Source organism: Oncorhynchus masou, unplaced genomic scaffold (genome assembly GCF_036934945.1).
Source record: "Oncorhynchus masou masou isolate Uvic2021 unplaced genomic scaffold, UVic_Omas_1.1 unplaced_scaffold_943, whole genome shotgun sequence".
NCBI lineage: Eukaryota > Metazoa > Chordata > Actinopteri > Salmoniformes > Salmonidae > Oncorhynchus > Oncorhynchus masou.
This window is the reverse complement of record NW_027015923.1, coordinates 225,001-249,337: the sequence shown is the minus strand read 5'-3', so window position 1 is coordinate 249,337 and position 24,337 is coordinate 225,001. Positions and strand designations below refer to the sequence as shown.

Genomic DNA, 24,337 nt, shown 5'->3' with positions numbered 1-24,337 from the left:
AATCACAACTGATGACTCTGGGCTATTCTCCTTACGGGCCAGCTTCTCAGACACAGATTAAAACTAGTCCTGGGCTGAAAGATCAATGGTGAATCTCCATCAAAACATTTTTTGTTGTTGTCCAGAACTAGTCTTAATCTGTGTCCGGGAAACCACCCCTCAAAAGTATCAATAACTTGGGAATGGAATGTTGGGATTGGAATGTTGGGAATGGAATGTTGAGAATGGTATGTTGAGAATGGTATGTTGAGAATGGAATAATGGGAATGGAATGTTGGGAATTGAATATTGGGAATGGGAATGTTGAGAATGGAATATTGGGAATGGAATGTTGGGAATGGAATGTTGGGAATGGAATGTTGAGAATGGAATGTTGAGAATGGAATATTGGGAATGTTGGGAATGGAATGTTGAGAATTGAATATTGGGAATGGGAATGTTGAGAATGGAATATTAGGAAGGGAATGTTGGGAATGTTGGGAATGGAATGTTGAGAATTGAATATTGGGAATGGAATATTAGGAATGGAAAATTGGGAAAGGAACAAAGAGTTGAAAGAAACACGAATCAGAGAGAACAGTTATATATGGAGCAATTCTCTGTGTTGTCTACCTGAGTCAGCCTTCTTGGTGTACTTCTTACTCTGGCCCCTGATGATGAGGATGAAGACGAGGAGGAGGATGAAGATTAGGCCCACCAGAGCGATGACCACCAGGAACCACCACTCTTCATAGAAGGGAGACACTTTCTGGGCTGGAGATGAGAGTCACAAGAGAGCTAGATAACAGATATCTGTACCAAGAGGAAGAACAAGTCACGAACTAAACCTATACTGTATGGGCTGGCTTCCCGGATCTAGATGAAGACAAGTACAGAGTTAAAATGTAAGTCAAATAGAAATTCCACTGGTTAAAATAGTTTTTGTCCTGGAATAGGCTCAATCAGGTCTGGGAAAGCCATCCATATGTATGTTGTAATATTCAGACATATATTATAACTGAACAAGCATAACTAACCAGAGATAGAGGGTGAAGGAGCACTGGGGGAGCCATAGCCGTAGTCGTTGACCCCAATGACCCGGAAATCATAAGTAACCCCTTCTCTCAGCATGTCCAGGTTCAGTGTGTATGATGTCACTTCCTTTGGAATGTCTTTGATGAGGATATCCCACAGTCCTTCATCTAGAGGGGAGCAGGAAATACAGAGTGTTTGATTGAGCCTGCCTGGAGTCCCAGATGGGTGGGTTTTGCACTTTCACACTATTCCAACTGGTTCCATTGGTTCCACTGGTTCCATTGGTTCCACTGGTTCCATTGGTTCCACTAGTTCCATTGGTTCCATTGGTTCCACTGGTTCCATTTGTTCAGTTGCACCAGGCAAGCCTACAGTCTAATATCTAACATCCCTGGACTCACCAGAGGGCCTGGCCTCAATGACGTAGCGTGTAATGGGAGCTCGGCCTGGGTCTCCACTGGTCCAGTGTAGGGTGAGGGCCGTGCCATACCGGGAGATAAAGGGTTCACCTGGAGGGCCTGGGGCTCCTAGAGGGGTGGGGTGGGGAGAGGAGGGGAGGGGAGGGGGGTGGGGAGGGGAGGGGGAGAGGAGGGGGATGGGGAGGGGGAGAGGAGGGGAGGAGGGGAGGGGGAGGGGAGGGGGAGGGAAGAGGATGGGGGAGGGGGAGTGGTGGGGAGAGGAGGGGAGAGAATGGGAGGGGGTGGGGAGAGGAGGGGAGGAGGGGGGGGGTGGGGGAGAGGAGGGGAGGAGGGGAGGGGGTGGGGAGGGAGAGGAGAGGATGGGGGGAGGGGGTGGGGGAGAGGGAGGGGAGAGGATGGGGGGGGGAGGGGAGGATGGGAGGGGGTGGGGAGAGGATGGGAGGGGTGGGGGGAGGGGGAGGATGGGAGAGGTGGGGAGAGGAGAGGAGAGGATGGGAGAGGAGGGGGAGGGAGGGGAGAAAAGGGGATGGCAGGGATAGGAGGGGAGGGGTGGGGAGAGGAGTGGATGGGTAGGGAGAGGAGGGGATGGGTAGGGAAAGGAGGGGATGGGTAGGGAGTGGAGGGGATGGGTAGGGAGAGGAGGGGATGGGTAGGGAGAGGGAGGGGATGGGTAGGGAGAGGAGGGGATGGGTAGGGAGAGGAGAGGATGGGTAGGGAGATGAGGGGATGGGTAGGGAGAGGAGAGGATGGGTAGGGAGAGGAGGGGATGGGTAGGGAGAGGAGAGGATGGGTAGGGAGATGAGGGGATGGGTAGGGAGAGGAGAGGATGGGTAGGGAGAGGAGGGGATGGGTAGGGAGAGGAGGGGATGGGTAGGGAGAGGAGAGGAGGGAAGGGGAGAGGAGGAGTGGAGTGGGGAGAGGAGGGGATGGGTAGGGAGAGGAGAGGAGAGGAAGAAGGGGAGAGGAGGGAAGGGGAGAGGAGAGGGGGAAGGGGAGAGGAGAGGTGGAGTGGGGAGAGGAGGGGAGAGGAGAGGAGGGAAGGGGAGAGGAGTGGTGGGAAGGGGAGAGGAGGGGTGGGAAGGGGAGAGGAGGGGTGGATTGGGGAGAGGAGGGTGGAGTGGGAGAGGAGGGGAGATGAGGGGAACAGGACAGATATGTATATTCTGTAATATGACAAACAGAGCATTGACAAAGCCAGCAGTAGGGAGAAAACCTTTTAAAACTTTTTTAAACAGGGAGGTACTAGCTGAAATTATCCAATAAGAACACAGACCTTCATTTTCTGTTGCAAAACATCTCGCTACAGTGTTCCCTACTGAACACGACCTATGACCAGCCAGTCTACCTTCTCTTGGTCCGGTAGTGATGTTAGCTGGACCAGAGATACTGTTACATACCTTCTCCTGGTCCAGTAGTGATGTTAGCTGGACCAGAGATACTGTGTTTACATACCTTCTCCTGGTCCGGTAGTGATGTTAGCTGGACCAGAGATACTGTGTTTACATACCTTCTCCTGGTCCAGTAGTGATGTTAGCTGGACCAGAGATACTGTGTTTACATACCTTCTCCTGGTCCAGTAGTGATGTTAGCTGGACCAGAGATACTGTGTTACATACCTTCTCCTGGTCCAGTAGTGATGTTTGCTGGACCAGAGATACTGTGTTTACATACCTTCTCCTGGTCTAGTAGTGATGTTAGCTGGACCAGAGATACTGTGTTTACATACCTTCTCCTGGTCTAGTAGTGATGTTAGCTGGACCAGAGATACTGTGTTTACATACCTTCTCCTGGTCCAGTAGTGATGTTAGCTGGACCAGAGATACTGTGTTTACATACCTTCTCCTGGTCCAGTAGTGATGTTAGCTGGACCAGAGATACTGTGTTACATACCTTCTCCTGGTAACTGGACCAGAGATACTGTGTTTACATACCTTCTCCTGGTCCGGTAGTGATGCTAACTGGACCAGAGATACTGTGTTTACATACCTTCTCCTAGTCCGGTAGTGATGTTAGCTGGACCAGAGATACTGTTACATACCTTCCCCTGGTCCGGTAGTGATGTTAACTGGACCAGAGATACTGTGTTTACATACCTTCTCCAGGTCCGGTAGTGATGTTAGCCTCCACCTCCGGCCCGTAGGTGAGGGTCTTGGCCCGGATCCTGAAGTTATAGGTCACCCCGTCAGCCAGGTCCTTAATCTTCATCCACAGGGGGGTGCTGCCCTTCACGTCCACTGTGACTATCTTACTAACACCTGGAGTGGAGTAGAGAGGAGACAGAGAGGAGTCAGTATAGAGATACAGGCTGGAGATACTGGAGGCTAGAAGCTACACCACCTCCCTACTGGCAGTTCATGGTAGCATCTTTCCACCTCTCTACTGACAGTTCATGGTAGCATCTTTCCACCTCCCTACTGACAGTTCATGGTAGCATCTTTCCACATCCATACTGACAGTTCATGGTAGCATCTTTCCACCTCCCTACTGACAGTTCATGGTAGCACCTTTCCACATCCATACTGACAGTTCATGGTAGCATCTTTCCACCTCCCTACTGACAGTTCATGGTAGCATCTTTCCACCTCCATACTGACAGTTCATGGTAGCACCTTTCCACATCCATACTGACAGTTCATGGTAGCACCTTTCCACATCCATACTGACAGTTCATGGTAGCACCTTTCCACATCCATACTGACAGTTCATGGTAGCATCTTTCCACCTCCATACTGACAGTTTATGGTAGCATCTTTCCACCTCCCTACTGACAGTTCATGGTAGCACCTTTCCACCTCTCTACTGACAGTTCATGGTAGCATCTTTCCACCTCTCTACTGACAGTTCATGGTAGCATCTTTCCACATCCATACTGACAGTTCATGGTAGCATCTTTCCACCTCCCTACTGACAGTTCATGGTAGCATCTTTCCACCTCCCTACTGACAGTTCATGGTAGCATCTTTCCATCTCCCTACTGACAGTTCATGGTAGCATCTTTCCACATCCATACTGACAGATCATGGTAGCATTCTTCCACCTCCCTACTGACAGTTCATGGTAGCATCTTTCCACCTCCCTACTGACAGTTCATGGTAGCATCTTTCCACCTCTCTACTGACAGTTCATGGTAGCATCTTTCCACCTCCCTACTGACAGTTCATGGTAGCACCTTTCCACCTCTCTACTGACAGTTCATGGTAGCATCTTTCCACCTCTCTACTGACAGTTCATGGTAGCATCTTTCCACATCCATACTGACAGTTCATGGTAGCATCTTTCCACCTCCCTACTGACAGTTCATGTTAGCATCTTTCCACCTCCCTACTGACAGTTCATGGTAGCATCTTTCCATCTCCCTACTGACAGTTCATGGTAGCATCTTTCCACCTCCCTACTGACAGTTCATGGTAGCATCTTTCCACCTCCCTACTGACAGTTCATGGTAGCATCTTTCCATCTCCCTACTGACAGTTCATGGTAGCATCTTTCCACATCCATACTGACAGATCATGGTAGCATCTTTCCACATCCATACTGACAGATCATGGTAGCATCCTTCCACCTCCCTACTGACAGTTCATGGTATATAAGCTAAGTGTCCCCTCCAGATAAACAGATGTGACCTATCACTGCACCCCTCCAGATAGAGAGACATGTTCCTCCACCATCCCAGACCCTCTTTCCCTCCCACATGGCTGACTGCTCTAGGGGCCAGATAGAAGCCATTAGTGGCCAACAGGCCAGGGACCACAGAGGTTCTCTACCTCCCATTCCCAAACCCCCACCTCTGTCTGTTCCTAATTACTACGGAATCTGGAGACCCAACCACACATACCAGCTATTAGCTGGGTTTTCTCTCAACAGGAGAGAGAGGAGGTTGTAAACAAGCTGCATGTGGCCCCAGGCCCGGCCTAGAACTACCCAGCTGTAACAGATTAGAACACCAATCTAAGACCATGGCGGCGGTGATGCTAGCCTGTGACTGTAAATCATCTCACGGACTGATAGTAAACTATCCAGCTATCTGGGTAGTTTAAAGGCCTAACAAGGTAACTAACAGCCTACCAGGCTCCAGAGGTTCTCACCGTCCAGGGGTGTGTGTGTGTGTGAGTGTGTATGTGTGAGTGTGTATGTGTGTGTATGTGTGTGTGTGTGAGTGAGTGTGTGTATGTATGTGTGTGTGTGTGTGTGTGTGTGTGTGTGTGTGTGTGTGTGTGTGTGTGTGTGTGTATGTGTGCGTGTGTTTGTCTGTGTGTGTGTGTGTGTGTGTGTGTGTGTGTGTGTGTGTGTGTGTGTGTGTGTGTGTGTGTGTGTGTGTGTGTGTGTGTGTGTGTGTGTGTGTGTGTGTCTGTTTGTCTGTGTGTGCATGTTTGCGTGCGTGTGTGTGTATGTGTGTGTGTGTGTGTGTGTGTGCATAAGTTCATGTGTGTGTGTGTTTTCTCACTATCAACACTGTGTGTGTGTGTTTGTGTCTCACCATCCATGAGTCTGTGTGTGTGCGCGTGTGTGTGCGCATGCGTTCATTTGTGTGTGTGTGTGTGTCTCACCATCAACAGGTGTGCAGGGCTCGTAGACCAGGCGGTAGCCCTCGATGATGCCGTTGGCCTGGCCTGGCTCTCCCCACGACATGTTGACTGACGTGGTGGTCAGCTCACTGAAGTGGAGGAAGCTGGGTTTGCTGGGGGCTGGAGAGGAGGAAGAGGGGGAGGGAGGGGGAAGGAGGGAGAGGGAGGAGAGAGGGGGCGAGATAGAGAGGGAAAGAGGGAAACAGGAGAGGGAGAGGAGAGGGAGAGAGAGAGCCATGGTTAGGGAAGGAGGGAGAGGGAGGAGAGAGGGGAAGATAAAGAGGGAAACAAGAGAGGGAGGAGAGAGGAGAGAGGAGAGGGAGAGAGAGAGCCATGGTTAGGGAAGGAGGGAGAGGGAGGAGAGAGGGGGAGATAAAGAGGGAAACAGGAGAGGGAGGAGAGAGGAGAGGGAGAGAGAGCCACGGTTAGGGAAGGAGGGAGAGGGAGGAGAGAGGGGGAGATAAAGAGGGAAACAGGAGAGGGAGAGGAGAGGGAGGAGAGAGGAGAGGGAGCGAGAGATCCACGGTTAGGGAAGGAGGGAGAGGAGGGAGAGAGGGTGGAGATAAAGAGGGAAACAGGAGAGGGAGAGGAGAGGGAGAGAGAGCCACGGTTAGGGAAGGACACTTAGGCTGGCGCACCAGGTCCTGTCAGGTCCTAGATCACATGACAACTCCCTCCATCCGGGATATGCTGTTGTACAAATCCAACACACTACTGAAAGCCTTACCTGGAAAGCCACTATGTGATTGAGTTTAGTCCATATCCTGGCAGTCTGCTTCATTCATCAAAGTCATTATACTGAAGCAATACTAGTATTATTCTTGTGGACTGGGACAGATACAATCATCCATTCATCCCCTGACCTTCTGGAAGTCATGTGAGAATTCTGCATTAAATTGCCAAGGCTTTTGGGTTGGCTCCTCTCCCAGTTACCCTGCAGAGCAGAGAGGAGCGGGGAGCCAGAGTATTCTGTGGTCTCCTCAGTACTTCATCCCCTCTGCCTCTCTCTGCCATGTCACAGTCCTTCAAGAGGCCGGGTGACCAGCCTGGCTGCGGGAAACACCAGAGGAATTCATTCTGTAAACTGACTCCCCTCTAGAACCCACAGAGGAGGTTTTAGTGTGTTTGTCTGCAGGGGGGTGACTGACTGAACACAGGCCTCTTTGTGTGTGTCAGTAGTGTGGCAGGACGTGGGTCAGAACAACCCAATCCCCATCACTCTACAGTACCGGGGTTGAATGGCGAGAACACGGTAACTGAGATTTACCGAGGGCTAAAATCAAATCAAATCAAATGTTATTTGTGAATAATTTTGCACGCCCAATTATTCAGTTTTTGATTTGTTAAAAAAGCTTGAAATATCCAATAAATGTCGTTCCACTTCATGATTGTGTCCCACTTGTTGTTGATTCTTCACAAAAAAATACCGTTTTATATCTTTATGTTTGAAGCCTGAAATGTGGCAAAAGGTCGCAAAGTTCAAGGGGGCCGAAAACTTTCGCAAGGCACTGTAGATGGCCTAGCCTATGTCTTTCAGGAAATACATTTAGCCTGATATTTAGCTAATGAATGATGGGTGATGCATCATGAGCTTCTAACTTATAGCCTCGGTGTCTTGCGCAAAACGCACACACCTGTGCTCCACTGGCCTCTCCTTAAAAAACGCTCCTTACTGTAGCTCTTGGAGTCCCATGCAGGAAAAACTAGACTAGCTTGCTGGGCATCATTTTGCAGCATTTCTTATACCAACAGACTAAAATAAGAGGGACGCAAAACTCTTGCAGCCAGTAGAACTCACTGGTAGTCTGAAAGAATAACAGCCAGTAGAACTCACTGGTAGTCAGAAAGAATAACAGCCAATAGAACTAACTGGTAGTCTGAAAGAAGAACAGCCAGTAGAACTCACTGGTAGTCTGAAAGAAGGACAGCCAGTAGAACTCACTGGTAGTCTGAAAGAAGGACAGCCAGTAGAACTCACTGTTCGTCTGAAAGAAGAACAGCCAGTAGAACTCACTGGTAGTCTGAAAGAAGAACAGCCAGTAGAACTCACTGGTAGTCTGAAAGAAGGACAGCCAGTAGAACTCACTGTTCGTCTGAAAGAAGAACAGCCAGTAGAACTCACTGTTCGTCTGAAAGAAGAACAGCCAGTAGAACTCACTGGTAGTCTGAAAGAATAACAGCCAGTAGAACTCACTGGTAGTCTGAAAGAAGAACAGCCAGTAGAACTCACTGGTAGTCTGAAAGAAGAACAGCCAGTAGAACTCACTGGTAGTCTGAAAGAAGAAAAGCCAGTAGAACTCACTGGTAGTCTGAAAGAAGAGCAGCCAGTAGAACTCACTGGTAGTCTGAAAGAATAACAGCCAGTAGAACTCACTGTTAGTCTGAAAGAATAACAGCCAGTAGAACTCACTGGTAGTCTGAAAGAATAACAGCCAGTAGAACTCACCTCTAGTCTGAAAGAATAACAGCCAGTAGAACTCACTGGTAGTCTGAAAGAATAACAGCCAGTAGAACTCACTGGTAGTCTGAAAGAAGGACAGCCAGTAGAACTCACTGGTAGTCTGAAAGAAGAACAGCCAGTAGAACTCACTGGTAGTCTGAAAGAATAACAGCCAGTAGAACTCACTGTTAGTCTGAAAGAATAACAGCCAGTAGAACTCACTGGTAGTCTGAAAGAATAACAGCCAGTAGAACTCACCTCTAGTCTGAAAGAATAACAGCCAGTAGAACTCACTGGTAGTCTGAAAGAAGAAAAGCCAGTAGAACTCACTGGTAGTCTGAAAGAATAACAGCCAGTAGAACTCACTGGTCGTCTGAAAGAACAGCAGCCAATAGAACTCACTGGTAGTCTGAAAGAATAACAGCCAGTAGAACTCACTGGTAGTCTGAAAGAATAACAGCCAGTAGAACTCACTGGTAGTCTGAAAGAAGAACAACCAGTAGAACTCACTGGTAGTCTGGAAGAATAACAGCCAGTAGAACTCACTGGTCGTCTGAAAGAACAGCAGCCAATAGAACTCACTGGTAGTCTGAAAGAATAACAGCCAGTAGAACTCACTGGTAGTCTGAAAGAAGAACAGCCAGTAGAACTCACTGGTAGTCTGAAAGAAGAACAGCCAATAGAACTCATTGGTAGTCTAAAAGAAGAGTGAGCGTGCGATGGCGGTAGGCTGTAGTAGTTATTTATTCAGACCCATAACCAACCATTCATTCTTGGTGAAGAGAAATGAAAGCCCTCTGCATCTCATTCTAGTCCTGCATTATTCAAGGATGTGATTAGAATGATGAAGATAAGGACAACGAAACGTGTTTTATTTAACTGTTGAAAGCGAGAGAGAGAAAGAGGAGGAAGGCTAATAACATCAGGGGAAATATTATGAAAGGTATATATGCGTCAGCCTACTAATTATACAAATAGGCCCTATTATATATAACATTTAAAATCTAATTTGCTCGCCTATACTTGGAACTTTGTAGTCTGCATGTTCTGCACCAGAACCACATGTTCTCTCCCTGCTTTATCTTGGTTGAACGAAGCACGTAATTCCAGTCTATATAATACAGTATAATACATTACAGTACAGTAATACAGTATAATACAATGCAGTACAGTAATATAGTATAATACAGTACAGTAATACAGTATAATACAATGCAGTACAGTAATATAGTATAATACAGTACAGTAATACAGTATAATACAATACAGTACAGTATAATACAGTATAATACAATACAGTAATACAGTATAATACAATGCAGTACAGTAATACAGTATAATACAATACAGTACAGTAATACAGTATAATACAACGCAGTACAGTAATACAGTATAATACAGTATAATACAATACAGTAATACAGTATAATACAATACAGTACAGTAATACATTATAATACAATGCAGTACAGTAATACAGTACAATACAGTACAGTAATACAGTATAATACAATACAGTACAGTAATACAGTTCACACTCAAAAAGAGTAGCTACTGGAGCTAGTTTCATGTATTAACCCAAGAGAGCACATAGCCAGCTACATCTATTGGCTTTTTATTTTTTAATCAAATCCAGACAGAATATGCTTCATATGCTTTTGAATAAATGTCCGGTTTTGGCGGGACATACCGGGTAACCCAGGAGAAAAATACTGGGGAAATATTCAACCCTATACAGTACCATCCTCCTCCTCCTCTTCCTCTATCGTGTCATCAGGCTTCCATTCCACCTCTGTGATTTCCCCATGAAAACGTTAGTAGTAGCTGTCAAATCCTTATCAATAAGACTCAAACCACCCCCTCACCCCGTTGACTGTTAGTTCCCATATCCTGGGTCCAAACCTGTCGCATATATGTCCTATTTACTGTAAGGCAAGGGGACAACATTGACGGTTACACAATCTGTGTGCAGTACGTGTCCCTGGTGCTGAATACCAGTGACAGTGAATACTCAAGCTGACAGCTCTCATCCGTTTCTCCTGTAGTAAGATATTGTGACTGTAGTGGGCACAGGGTCCCGAGGATATCCTTCAAACTGAACTGGGACATGAGGACAGAGAGGGCACAGGGTCCCGAGGATATCCTTCAAACTGAACTGGGACATGAGGACAGAGAGGGCACAGGGTCCCGAGGATATCCTTCAAACTGAACTGGGACATGAGGACAGAGAGGGCACAGGGTCCCGAGGATATCCTTCAAACTGAACTGGGACATGAGGACAGAGAGGGCACAGGGTCCCGAGGATATCCTTCAAACTGAACTGGGACATGAGGACAGAGAGGGCACAGGGTCCCGAGGATATCCTTCAAACTGAACTGGGACATGAGGACAGAGAGGGCACAGGGTCCCGAGGATATCCTTCAAACTGAACTGGGACATGAGGACAGAGAGGGCACAGGGTCCCGAGGATATCCTTCAAACTGAACTGGGACATGAGGACAGAGAGGGCACAGGGTCCCGAGGATATCCTTCAAACTGAACTGGGACATGAGGACAGAGAGGGCACAGGGTCCCGAGGATATCCTTCAAACTGAACTGGGACTTGAGGACAGAGAGGGCACAGGGTCCCGAGGATATCCTTCAAACTGAACTGGGACATGAGGACAGAGAGGGCACAGACAGACAGACAGACAGACAGACAGACAGACAGACAGACAGACAGACGGGAGTAGCACAGTTAAGGTACAGATAGTTACACAGTGTGTAGTGCATACTACTGAGAACCACTGAGTCAGAGCTGAAAGCTCTCATCTGTTTCTCATGCAGTGCACTACTGTGGCAGGGAACAGAGACCTGAGCATATCCTTCAAACTGGCACTTGAGAACATGGGAACAGTGAGTGGGAGAGAGGGAGATAGAAAGGGACAGAAGAAGAGGGAGCCTAATGGTGGTGGGAAGCACAGATACAGTAGTAGATGTGATGCAGTGCTGTTGGTCAGCTTCCTACTCTTACTGTAACTCTGTACTGTCCTACTGACTGGCTCTAACCCAGTCACTTTGGCTTAGAGCTCACCTGCTTGTTGAGACCGCCCTCTGGTGGGCAATTGAAGGATACTACATATACTGTCGGTGGTGTGTCTGTGTGTGTCAGTGTGCATGTGTGTGTGTGTTTGTGTGTCCTTTACCGGCCTGCTGTACGTGTGTGTGTGTGTGTGTGTGCGTGTGCGTGTGCGTGTGTGTGTGTGCGTGTGTGTGGCCCTTACCAGCCTGTTGTGTTCGGCCCCTGGTCGGGGGACTCCGGGGCCCGTCCCCTGCTGCGTTGAAGGCTGCTACACTGATCATGTATGTGGTATAGCCAGTCAGGTTCTTAATCTTGACCCCGAGCTCTGGGAGGAACATGGTACGCAGTCTCTCTGTCTCATTCTGCAGCTGGAACTCCCAGAAGTAGATCTAGAATACATGATGAAGGGTCAGAGGTCATTTTCAGATAGAGCTATAATACATGATGAAGGGTCAGAGGTTATTTTCAGATAGAGCTATAATACATGATGAAGGGTCAGAGGTCATTTTCAGATAGAGCTATAATACATGATGAAGGGTCAGAGGTCATTTTCAGATAGAGCTATAATACATGATGAAGGGTCAGAGGTTATATTCACATTCTATCAGTTGTTTCACTTACTTCATCTATGGCTTAGCATGTTGCCTGTTGTGTGTGTATGTATGTATGTATGTATGTATGTATGTATGTATGTATGTATGTATGTATGTATGTATGTATGTATGTATGTATGTATGTATGTATGTATGTATGTATGTATGTATGTACAGTGCCTTGCGAAAGTATTCGGCCCCCTTGAACTTTGCGACCTTTTGCCACATTTCAGGCTTCAAACATAAAGATATAAAACTGTATTTTTTGTGAAGAATCAACATCAAGTGGGACACAATCATGAAGTGGAACGACATTTATTGGATATTTCAAACTTTTTTAACAAATCAAAAACTGAAAAATTGGGCGTGCAAAATTATTCAGCCCCCACATGCTCTACAGCACATATGTCAGAGTCAAGGCCCGCGGGCCACATCCGGCCCGCGAGAAGGTTTTTTACGGCCCCTGGGATGATCTTGATTTATTATTAGAACCGGCCCGCAGACCGCAGCAAGCCGGCAGCCCGCAGATCTTTTACACGCACCAATACTACATTTCCCACAATGCAACGGTGACGCACCGAGCAGTAGGCTGCTTCATTTCAATATTTATTGGCACAGCAGTCGTCAGCATCACAGTAAAATTAACTTTCAGATACCCATCAAAAATGGCAAAACGGAAGGTGGACACTGAGAACCGGGGTTTCAAACAAGGTGGGAGTCGGAGTATATGTTCACGGAGGTAGCTGGAAAACCTGTGTGTCTTCTGTGTGGAGAAAGTGTGGCGGTACTGAAAGAGTATAATCTGAGACGACATTATGAAACGAAACACGCGGACAAAAACAAGAATATGGACATGGAACAAAGGCTACAAAAGGCAGAGGAATTAAAACGAGGCCTCAAATCTCGACAGGCTCTGTTCAAAAAAGCCAAATCACAAGGCCAGGCTGCTGTCAAGGCCAGTTTTATTTTGGCAGAAGAGATCGCTAAATCAGCCCGGCCATTTACGGAGGGGGATTTCATCAAAAACTGCATGATTAAAGTTTGTGACGAAGTTTGCCCAGAAAAAGGCAACTCTTTTTAAATGTGAGTCTGAGCAGAAACACCATTGCCGAGAGAGTAGACCAGTTGTCCATCAATCTAAAAGAGCAGCTTGTGAAAAAGGGAAAAGATTTCATTGCATATTCCTTGGCTGTGGATGAGAGCTAAAGTTAAAGTTTAATATTTGTTTTCACTGCATGTTACTTCTCCTTAAACAAAGTGTTGTTTTTGATTAATAGATTTTTGCACTTTATTTTATTGTATTTCAATCCAATTATATTTTAAAAATATTTCAGTTGAGTGGATGATAGAAAATTGCTATTATTGTTTTTTTCTTTGAAGTAAATTTAGCCCACTTTTGCTAAAATAGAAAATATAGGCTACTGATGGTGCCTTGAATACCGGTTTCTTTCATTTAATGTTCATGTTATGGGGATTTTTATATAAAGGAAATTTGTCTTTTGTGTCTGTTGAAAATTAAAGATTACTGACAGAGCCATAAGAAAATATTGCTTTATTTATCTGATCATATTGGAATATATTTGTTAGGTTTTCAGTAGGTTCAATTAGGTTCACTAGACTATATGCGTCATTTAAAAATTTTTCAATGAACATTCGAACAGTCCGGCCCTCGGCTTGTAGCTAAATTTTTTATTTGGCCCTCCGTCCATTTGACTTTGACACCCCTGCTCTACAGTATGGTATACTACAGTATGGTATACCACAGACCCACATGCTCTACAGTATGGTATACTACAGTATGGTATACTACAGACCCACATGTTCTACAGTATGCTATACTACAGTATGGTATACTACAGACCCACATGCTCTACAGTATGGTATACTACAGACCCACATGTTCTACAGTATGGTATACTACAGTATGGTATACCACAGACCCACATGCTCTACAGTATGTTATGCTACAGTATGGTATACCACAGACCCACATGTTCTACAGTATGCTATACTACAGTATGGATTACTACAGACACACATGCTCTACAGTATGCTATACTACAGTATGGTATACTACAGACACACATGCTCTACAGTATGGTATACTACAGACCCACATGCTCTACAGTATGCTATACTACAGTATGGTATACTACAGACACACATGCTCTACAGTATGGTATACTACAGACCCACATGCTCTACAGTATGCTATACTACAGTATGGTATACTACAGTATGCTATACTACAGATCCACATGTTCTACAGTATGCTATACTACAGTAGGGTATACTACATACAATATGCTAAACTACAGACCCACATGCTCTACAGTATGGTATACTACAGTATGGTATACCACAGACCCACATGTTCTACAGTATGCTATACTACAGTATGGATTACTACAGACCCACATGCTCTACAGTATGGTATACTACAGACCCACATGCTCTACAGTATGCTATACTACAGACCCACATGCTCTACAGTATGCTATACTACAGTATGCTATACTACAGTATGGTATACTACAGACACACATGCTCTACAGTATGGTATACTACAGATCCACATGTTCTACAGTATGCTATACTACAGTAGGGTATACTACATACAATATGCTAAACTACAGACCCACATGCTCTACAGTATGCTATATTACAGTATGGTATACTACAGTACACTATACTACAGTATGGTATACTACAGAACCCCATGCTCTACAGTATGGTATACTACAGACCCACATGCTCTACAGTATGGTATACTACAGACCCACATGTTCTACAGTATGCTATACTACAGTATGGTATACTACCGACCCACATGTTCTACAGTATGGTATACTACAGTATGCTATACTACAGACCCACATGCTCTACAGTATGCTATACTACAGACCCACATGCTCTACAGTCTGCTATACTACAGAACCCCATGCTCTACAGTATGGTATACTACAGACCCACATGCTCTACAGTATGCTATACTACAGTATGGTATACTACAGTACGCTATACTACAGTATGCTATACTACAGACCCACATGCTCTACAGTATGCTATACTACAGACCCACATGCTCTACAGTCTGCTATACTACAGACCCACATGCTCTACAGTATGGTATACTACAGACCCACATGTTCTACAGTATGCTATACTACAGTATGGTATACTACCGACCCACATGTTCTACAGTATGGTATACTACAGTATGCTATACTACAGACCCACATGCTCTACAGTATGCTATACTACAGACCCACATGCTCTACAGTATGGTATACTACAGACACACATGCTCTACAGTATGGTATACTACCGACCCACATGTTCTACAGTATGGTATACTACAGTATGCTATGCTACAGACCCACATGCTCTACAGTATGCTATACTACAGACCCACATGCTCTACAGTATGGTATACTACAGACACACATGCTCTACAGTATGGTATACTACCGACCCACATGTTCTACAGTATGGTATACTACAGTATGCTATACTACAGACCCACATGCTCTACAGTATGCTATACTACAGACCCACATGCTCTACAGTATGCTATACTACAGACCCACATGCTCTACAGTCTGCTATACTACAGACCCACATGCTCTACAGTATGGTATACTACAGACCCACATGCTCTACAGTATGCTATACTACAGTATGCTATGCTACAGACCCACATGCTCTACAGTATGCTATACTACAGACCCACATGCTCTACAGTATGCTATACTACAGTATGCTATACTACAGACCCACATGCTCTACAGTATGCTATACTACAAACCCACATGCTCTACAGTATGCTATACTACAGTATGCTATACTACAGACCCACATGCTCTACAGTATGCTATACTACAAACCCACATGCTCTACAGTATGCTATACTACAGACCCACATGCTCTACAGTATGCTATACTACAGTATGCTATACTACAGACCCACATGCTCTACAGTATGCTATACTACAGTATGCTATACTACAGACCCACATGCTCTACAGTATGCTATACTACAGTATGCTATACTACAGACCCACATGCTCTACAGTATGCTATACTACAAACCCACATGCTCTACAGTATGCTATACTACAGACCCACATGCTCTACAGTATGCTATACTACAGACCCACATGCTCTACAGTATGCTATACTACAGACCCACATGCTCTACAGTATGCTATACTACAAACCCACATGCTCTACAGTATGCTATACTACAGACCCACATGCTCTACAGTATGGTATACTACAGACCCACATGTTCTACAGTATGCTATACTACAGTATGCTATACTACAGACCCACATGCTCTACAGTATGCTATACTACAGTATGCTATACTACAGACCCACATGTTCTACAGTATGGTATACTACAGTATGCTATACTACAGACCCACATGCTCTACAGTATGCTATACTACAGACCCACATGTTAGAAGTGGTTCAGGTTAAGTGATTGCCCAGATTGTGATCCTCACCTTGTACCCCTGTATGTCTCCATTCTGAGAGTCAAGAGGAGGCGGGCTCCATGTGACATCCAGCTGGGTGGCTGTTGATGATTGGATGGTCACAGATTGGGGCGGGGCTGTTGGAACTGGAGTGGAGTGGAGGGGTAAACATTCAATAGTGATAGTGATACTGGTCAGACCAGGTCCAATTCATATGTCACATACCTTTAAATAGTTGAGCTGTGCTTGGCTTCGTTTTCCAAAACAGTGGAACCACTAAGGACAATAAAGTTGATCTCATCATCGTTTCTTACCTGCCTCTCCTACAAACACTTCCTGTGGCGTGCTGGTAGGTCCCTCTCCCACGGCGTTGTACACACTTAGGCGGATCTCGTAACGCTTGTGTTTACTCAAGTCTGTGGGGGGAGAAACACAGAAAGAGTTATCTGGCCTGGGAGGACCATCCAACAGCAGTGTAACTGCTCATACAACTATATGAGCTGAAGGAAAAGCAGAGAGATCAAGTGAAGAGGTCAAAGGTCAGGACACAACCTGATGAGGAAAAGGTAAAACAACACCATGACAGGATGGTTAAATATTAAGACAAATGAGGAAGAGCAGATATGTGGGATGTTGGCAAACACACACTGACATAAACATACGTTTACACACACAGATGATTGTCAGGCAGACAGAGAGAGAGAGGAAGCTGAGGGGAGGATGGCTGATTGTCAGGCAGACAGAGAGAGAGAGAAGCTGAGGGGAGGATGGCTGATTGTCAGGCAGACAGAGAGAGAGACAGAGGAAGCTGCCGAGGGGAGGATGGCTGATTGTCAGGCAGACAGAGAGAGAGAGGAAGCTGAGGGGAGGATGGCTGATTGTCAGGCAGACAGAGAGAGAGACAGAGGAAGCTGCCGAGGGGAGGATGGCTGATTGTCAGGCAGACAGAGAGAGAGAGAGACAGAGGAGGCTGCCGAGGGGAGGATGGCTCATCATAAGGGCCAGAACGGAGCGAATGGAAACATGTGTCTGATGTACTTGATACCATTCCACTAATTCCGCTCCAGTCATTACCACGGGCCACTCCTCCCCACCAGCCTCCCGTGATACAGTGGACTTACTATCAAGCTCGTACTGGGTGAGAGAGGACTCGCTCAGGTTCCTCACACTGTAGGGGACTAGAGGGTGACGGACCAGGGTGGGAGGAGGGTTGAGGGAGGAGGGAGAGGGAGGAGGGAGAACAGAACACAGGGAGTCAGGGCAGCCACCATAAAGAGGAGAGAGGGAGGAGAAAGAGAGAGGGAGAGGAGAGAGATGGGGGAGAGAGAGGGAGGAGAGAGAGGGAGGGGGAGGAGAGAGAGGGAGGGAGAGAGAGGGGGAGAGAGAGAGGGAGGAGAAAGAGAGGGAGGAGAGAGAGGGGGAGTTGAGAGAGGGGGGAGGAGAGAGAGAGGCGGAGAGAGAGGGAGGAGAGAGAGAGGGGGAGAGAGAGGGAGGAGAGAGAGGGGGAGGGAGAGAAAGGGAGGAGAGAGAGGGAGGAGAGAGAGGGAGGAGAGAGAGAGAGGGGAGGAGAGAGAGGGAGGAGAGAGAGGAGAGAGGGAGGAGAGAGGGAGGAGAGAGGGAGGAGAGAGGGGGAGGAGAAAGAGAGAGAGGCAGAGGAGAGGGGGAGGAGAGGGATGAGAGAGAAGGTGAGGGAGGAGAGAGAGGGAGGAGAGAGAGAGAGGGAGGAGAGAGAGGGAGGAGAGAGGGGGAGGAGAAAGAGAGAGAGGCAGAGGAGAGGGGGATGAGAGGGAGGAGAGAGAAGGTGAGGGAGGAGAGAGAGGGAGGAGAGAGGGGGAGGAGAGAGAGAGAGAGGGAGGAGAGAGAGGGAGCAGGCTGATGTCATGTCTTCATGGTAACATGTGAACAGAGTAGACCCACAGTCACCCAAAGGCTGAGCTGAGGAAAAGGTTAAGGAAACAAACAGAGGTCAGAGGTCAACTCACCGGTGAGCTCGGCCCAGTTGGAGGCGGGCCTGTTGATGGTGCGTATGGTGAAGCTACGGAGGCGGTCGTATTGTAACTCCCGGTATCGTACCCTGAACCCCAGCAGCACCCCGTTTATCTGCTTCTCAGCAGGCGGCTGGAAGGGGATCCATCACATTTATTCACAAAGACCTTTTTATATCCACGGTCCTACATCAACAAAGTGAACCCAGCCTAGACCACCAGACTTAAAAACAACACAAGGAAACTATCTGGAAGAGAGAAAACTGCACCTTACCTCCCATCGGACCAGCACCGACGTGGTGGTGTGGGGTGTAACAGAGAGGATTGTGGGAGCTTTGTCTGGGGCTGTGTGGAGACAGATATAGGGGTATCGTTGAACTGGTGGACTGTATGAATACTCACTCACACACACACACACACACACACACACACACACACACACACACACACACACACACACACACACACACACACACACACACACACACACACACACACACACACACACACACACACAGTAGGGCTATTGTGTCAACAAGCACAAGCAGTGTGATTCTCTGACACTCAGTATGAGAGAGAGAGACAGCAATGAGAGACAGCAATCAGAGAGACAGAAATGGCTGCCAAGTGAGGAGGACTGTCTGTCTCCCAGTACAGTGGAGTGACTAGACACAGGTCTCATGAGGATAACCCAGCAAAAACAGCATTGAATCAACATGAACCTGGGTTCAAATAATGGACAGTTTGGCTCAATGAAACCAACAAAATAGTTCCTCATTTGAAAAACTATCTGGCACTACAGGCAGACTTAAGCAAACTCTAAAAACCCTGTCCATCTGGCACTACAGGCAGACTTAAGCAAACTCTCAAAACCCTGTCCATCTGGCACCACAGGCAGACTTAAGCAAACTCTAAAAACCCTGTCCATCTGGCACTACAGGCAGACTTAAGCAAACTCTCAAAACCCTGTCCATCTGGCACCACAGGCAGACTTAAGCAAACTCTAAAAACCCTGTCCATCTGGCACTACAGGCAGACTTAAGCAAACTCTCAAAACCCTGTCCATCTGGCACCACAGGCAGACTTAAGCAAACTCTCAAAACCCTGTCCATCTGGCACAACAGGCAGACTTAAGCAAACTCTCAAAACCCTGTCCATCTGGCACCACAGGCAGACTTAAGCAAACTCTAAAAACCCTGTCCATCTGGCACTACAGGCAGACTTAAGCAAACTCTCAAAACCCTGTCCATCTGGCACCACAGGCAGACTTAAGCAAACTCTAAAAACCCTGTCCATCTGGCACTACAGGCAGACTTAAGCAAACTCTCAAAACCCTGTCCATCTGGCACCACAGGCAGACTTAAGCAAACTCTCAAAACCCTGTCCATCTGGCACCACAGGCAGACTTAAGCAAACTCTCAAAACCCTGTCCATCTGGCACCACAGGCAGACTTAAGCAAACTCTAAAAACCCTGTCCATCTGGCACTACAGGCAAACTTAAGCAAACTCTCAAAACCCTGTCCATCTGGCACCACAGGCAGACTTAAGCAAACTCTAAAAACCCTGTCCATCTGGCACTACAGGCAGACTTAAACAAACTCTCAAAACCCTGTCCATCTGGCACTAAAGGCAGGCTTAAACAAACTCTCAAAATATTTACAAGATTTGAAAAAGGTTTGGGAAAGCGAGTTTGCAGGGCTACGGAGTCAGCCAGTCTCATTTCCATGATGTCCTTACCGTCCTGCAGTGTGGTGACAGCCTCACTCTCCTGGCTGTACTCACTGTCCCCGATGTCGTTGGTGGCTTTCACTCTGAACTGGTAGGAGGTGAACGGCTTGAGGCTGGCAGGAGAGAATATCCACCTGTCAGTTCACTTGTCTTCAACCTGGAGTTATCCTAGACGTACTAGATAGTGTGGTAACACTGTGTTTAAAGGCTGCCTACATAAACACATTCATAACCCCACACAACACATTCATAACCCTACATAAACACATTCATAACCCTACATAAACACATTCATAACCCTACATAAGGACATTCATAACCCTACATAACACATTCATAACCCTACATAAACACTTTCAGAACCCTACATAACACATTCATAACCCTACATAAACACATTCACAACCCTACATAACACATTCATAACCCCACACAACACATTCATAACCCTACATAAACACATTCATAACCCTACATAAGGACATTCATAACCCTACATAACACATTCATAACCCTACATAAACACATTCAAAGCCCTACATAACACATTCATAACTCTACCTAAGACATTCATAACCCTACATAACACATTCATAACCCTACATAACACATTCATAACCCTACATAAACACATTCACAACCCTACATAACACATTCACAACCCTACATAAACACTTTCAGAACCCTACATTAACACATTCACAACCCAACATAAACACATTCATAACCCTACTTAACACATTCATAACCCTACATAACACATTCATAACCCTACATAAACACATTCATAACCCTACATAACACATTCATAACCCTACATAAACACATTCATAACCCTACATAACACATTCATAACCCTACATAAACACATTCATAACCCTACATAAGGACATTCATAATCCTACATTCATAATCCTAGATAAACACATTCATTTTTATTTTTTATTTTACCTTTATTTTACTAGGCAAGTCAGTTAAGAACAAATTCTTATTTTCAATGACGGCCTAGGAACAGTGGGTTAACTGCCTTAACTGTCAGGAGCAGAACGATAGATTTGTACCTTGTCAGCTTGGGGGTTTGAACTTGCAACCTTTCGGTTACTAGTCCAACGCTCTAACCACTAGGCTACCCTGCCGCCCCATAACCCTACATAAACACATTCATAACCCTACATAAACACATTCATAACCCTACATAACACATTCATAACCCTACATAAACACATTCATAACCCTACATAACACATTCATAACCCTACATAACACATTCATAACCCTACATAACACATTCATAACCCTACATAAACACATTCATAACCCTACATAACACATTCATAACCCTACATAACCCTACATAAACACATTCATAACCCTACATAAACACATTCATAACCCTACATAACACATTCATAACCCTACATAACACATTCATAACCCTACATAACACATTCATAACCCTACATAAACACATTCATAACCCTACATAACACATTCATAACCCTACATAACCCTACATAAACACATTCATAACCCTACATAACACATTCATAACCCTACATAACACATTCATAACCCTACATAAACACATTCATAACCCTACATAACACATTCATAACCCTACATAACACAGGCCTTTAAATGTGAATAAGGTCTCTCTGCCCTCTGACCTGCACTAGATAGGGTACTAGGTATTATGCTAGGTAGTGCATAGGGTAGGGTACTAGGTAGGGTGCTAGGTAGTGCACTAGATAGGGTACTAGGTATTATGCTAGGTAGTGCATAGGGTAGGGTACTAGGTATTATGCTAGGTAGTGCATAGGGTAGGGTACTAGGTAGGGTGTATACTGTACCTGTCCACTATGTAGGAGCTGGCCTCGTGGTTGACCGATGCAGAGTGGACAGTCCAGTTACTATCTGGTAGCTCTCTGTACTGCACCGTGTAGTATCGGACAGGTGACAGGCCGTCGCTACCTGGTTCCCATGACAACATCACGCTGCGCGCCTGCACGTCCTCCTGGGGCACTGTGGGACGGCTGGCTGGCTGGGGCCGTGCTGAGGGGGCGGGGCAAACACACACCGTCAATCACCGTTCCCATACATAACCGCAATGACGGTAATAAATCAGTCAATCAATGAATGAAAAAATTAATAAATAGATGCAAATAAACAGATGCGAAAATACAAATATAAATAAATAAATACATGAATTAAATAAACACATGAAAACACAAATAATATGTCAAATAATAAATAAAATAAGTAAATAATTGAAAGCTACATTATGTTTGCACTATTTCCTCCCCAGTCAGGTCAGTACCTACCTCTCTTCTCTGTCGTGACCACCAGGGCCTCTGCAGCCCCCCCCAGCCCTATTCCCTCCCCAGTCAGGTCAGTACCTACCTCTCTTCTCTGTCGTGACCACCAGGGCCTCTGCAGCCCCCCCCCCAGCCCTATTCCCTCCCCAGTCGGGTCAGTACCTACCTCTCTTCTCTGTCGTGACCACCAGGGCCTCTACAGCCCCCCAGCCCTATTCCCTCCCCAGTCAGGTCAGTACCTACCTCTCTTCTCTGTCGTGACCACCAGGGCCTCTACAGCCCCCCAGCCCTATTCCCTCCCCAGTCGGGTCAGTACCTACCTCTCTTCTCTGTCGTGACCACCAGGGCCTCTACAGCCCCCCAGCCCTATTCCCTCCCCAGTCAGGTCAGTACCTACCTCTCTTCTCTGTCGTGACCACCAGGGCCTCTACAGCCCCCCCAGCCCTATTCCCTCCCCAGTCGGGTCAGTACCTACCTCTCTTCTCTGTCGTGACCACCAGGGCCTCTACAGCCCCCCCCAGCCCTATTCCCTCCCCAGTCAGGTCAGTACCTACCTCTCTTCTCTGTCGTGACCACCAGGGCCTCTACAGCCCCCCCAGCCCTATTCCCTCCCCAGTCAGGTCAGTACCTACCTCTCTTCTCTGTCGTGACCACCAGGGCCTCTACAGCCCCCCAGCCCTATTCCCTCCCCAGTCGGGTCAGTACCTACCTCTCTTCTCTGTCGTGACCACCAGGGCCTCTGCAGCCCCCCCCCCAGCCCTATTCCCTCCCCAGTCAGGTCAGTACCTACCTCTCTTCTCTGTCGTGACCACCAGGGCCTCTACAGCCCCCCCCCAGCCCTATTCCCTCCCCAGTCAGGTCAGTACCTACCTCTCTTCTCTGTCGTGACCACCAGGGCCTCTACAGCCCCCCCCCAGCCCTATTCCCTCCCCAGTCAGGTCAGTACCTACCTCTCTTCTCTGTCGTGACCACCAGGGCCTCTGCAGCTTCTCCCCAGCCCTATTCCCTCCCCAGTCAGGTCAGTACCTACCTCTCTTCTCTGTCGTGACCACCAGGGCCTCTACAGCCCCCCAGCCCTATTCCCTCCCCAGTCAGGTCAGTACCTACCTCTCTTCTCTGTCGTGACCACCAGGGCCTCTGCAGCTTCTCCCCAGCCCTTGCGCGTCTGAGCGGTGAGGCGGAACACATAGACGGACTCTGGTTTCAGTCCAGATGCTGTATACTGTCGTGCACTGGGGCTCAGCACGTCCACAGTGGCAGCGTTGCTATTGGAGGTGTTCCGTCTGTGTGTGATCTGATAGGCTAGGTCGGAGAGAGGAACAGCACGATTCAGTACGGGAAACGATCTGTTGACGACCTAAAATGTTGAAATGTTGTCAATAAAGAACATGGACATAGATCTCATAGTGTCTTAGAGGAACCAGGGACAATGTAATAAACAGAATGTGGATAGTGTCTTAGAGGAACCAGGGACAACGTAATAAACAGAATGTGGATAGTGTCTTAGAGGAACCAGGGACAATGTAATAAACAGAATGTGGATAGTGTCTTAGAGGAACCAGGGACAACGTAATAAACAGAATGTGGATAGTGTCTTAGAGGAACCAGGGACAATGTAATAAACAGAATGTGGATAGTGTCTTAGAGGAACCAGGGACAACGTAATAAACAGAATGTGGATAGTGTCTTAGAGGAACCAGGGACAATGTAATAAACAGAATGTGGATAGTGTCTTA

At 46.7% G+C, this 24,337-nt stretch overlaps 1 pseudogene; it reads right to left on the bottom strand.

The window, feature by feature from the left end:
• Window positions 1–24,337, bottom strand: part of LOC135538350 (protein sidekick-2-like) — a 126,382-nt pseudogene that overhangs the window by 14,881 nt on the left and 87,164 nt on the right.